The sequence below is a fragment of the Helianthus annuus genome, chromosome 17, assembly GCF_002127325.2.
Source record: "Helianthus annuus cultivar XRQ/B chromosome 17, HanXRQr2.0-SUNRISE, whole genome shotgun sequence".
NCBI classification, from domain to species: Eukaryota; Viridiplantae; Streptophyta; class Magnoliopsida; order Asterales; family Asteraceae; genus Helianthus; species Helianthus annuus.
This window is the reverse complement of record NC_035449.2, coordinates 98,349,960-98,351,727: the sequence shown is the minus strand read 5'-3', so window position 1 is coordinate 98,351,727 and position 1,768 is coordinate 98,349,960. Positions and strand designations below refer to the sequence as shown.

Sequence of the window (1,768 nt, the reverse complement as noted above, 5' to 3'; positions counted from 1 at the left end):
CCATGTTGGTGCAGCACGGGGCCGTGTTGAACTCCCCAGTAACAGGGATCCGGAAAAAAATCACTGTAACTCCGACCACGGGGCCGTGTTCAGCTGAGCACGGGACCGTGGTGAAATTTCTGACCAACAATCTTTTTGTTTTTATCTCAGGACTTGGAACCCAGGCGTCGCACCTGAACTTCCTACGCAGTGCATGAGCTCCAGTTCCAATAAAGACATAAAAGAACCTCTAGACGAACCCAAACGCTTTTTAAGAAAAAGACTTAAAGCTAAAAACCAAGAGAAAGTTTCGGGGGAACCACTTCCAATGGGCGACCAACGTACCCTAATGGATTACCTACAACCTACGGTAGGTAATCTCGGCGCCGTTATCAATGCACCGAATGTCGATGCCAACAACTTCGAACTTCGGCCGCATTTGATTCAAATGCTCCAAAACTCCGCAACTTTCCACGGGCTTGCGGACGAAGATCCCCATTTACATATTACGAATTTTTTGAAAATATGTGATACTTTTCGGATCAACGGAGCATCTAATGACGTCATCCGCCTCCGAATGTTTCCATTTTCACTAAAAGACCGAGCTAAGGCTTGGCTTAACATCCTCCCAGTTGGTTCGGTGAACACCTGGGATGAACTAGCCCAAAAGTTTTTGTATATGTATTTCCCTCCTGCTAAAACGGCTAAATTAATGACTGAAATTAATACATACTCACAACAGAATGGGGAATCCTTATATGAAACTTGGGAAAGGTTCAAGGAGCTACTAAGAAAGTGTCCTCATCATGGTCTTGCAGTATGGCAACAAGTATCCACTTTCTATAATGGGTTCTTGCCACACACGAGACAAACACTTGACTCTAGCTCCGGGGGACTTCTAGGTAATCGTCGCCTAAATGAAATTTACAATCAGATTGAGGAAATTGCTCAAACCAATTTTCAGTGGCACACTCCCTGAGGCACAAAATCTATTGCCTCGGGCTCCCATAAGTTTGACGAAAGCACCACTTTACAAGCTCAAATCGAGGCCCTCTCTTCAAAAATCAAAAAGTTAGAAATGGCAAAAACGGCCTCGGTTATGGCTTGTGAAGCGTGTGGTGGGCCACATGAAATTGGAGTTGTATGAAAGAAATGGGTAATCAAACAGAAACGATAAACTACATTGATAATAGACCTAGGCCGTCAGGTCCTCCGACGGGTACCTACAACTAAGGATGGCGTAACCACCCTAACCTTGGTTGGAGAGAACCCGACAATAGTAGTAACCAACAAAATCTAAACCAACGAACAAACTTTCAACAACCGAGAAACGAGTCACAAAATTTCGCTCAACAACAACAAGGGGGACGAGAGAGGCTTGAAGATACCATCTCTCGCCTCATCTCCGACACCGAAAAGAAAAACTCGGATCGATTTCAACATCTGGAATCGAACTTTAGAAATCAACAAGCTAGTATTCAAAACATTGAAAAACAATTAAATCAACTAGCTCAAAATTTCTCCGAGAGACCACAAGGCGCGTTACCCAGCAATACCGAAACCAACCCAAAGGCGCAACTACATCTCATCACGTTGAGAAACCGTACCGTAGGTCCCGAGGAGGCTCCGCTACCTACAACCGAAAAAAGCCCGTCTAATCAAACCGCAACTTCACCAACGCCCCAAAAAGAGACGGCTCCTCCACCAAATAAAGAGCCTACCAAGAATCCCCCGGTACCTTACCCCGGTCGGTTACTTCGCCAAAAGACCGATGAGCAATTCACAAAAT

At 45.1% G+C, this 1,768-nt stretch overlaps 1 non-coding gene across 1 annotated transcript; it reads right to left on the bottom strand.

Annotated features, from left to right (window-relative positions):
• Nucleotides 1–685: 685 nt before the first annotated feature.
• Nucleotides 686–792, bottom strand: LOC118489653. The gene has a single exon (XR_004887670.1). It is a non-coding gene; the product is annotated as a small nucleolar RNA R71 (small nucleolar RNA).
• Between the last annotated feature and the right edge of the window lie 976 nt (nucleotides 793–1,768).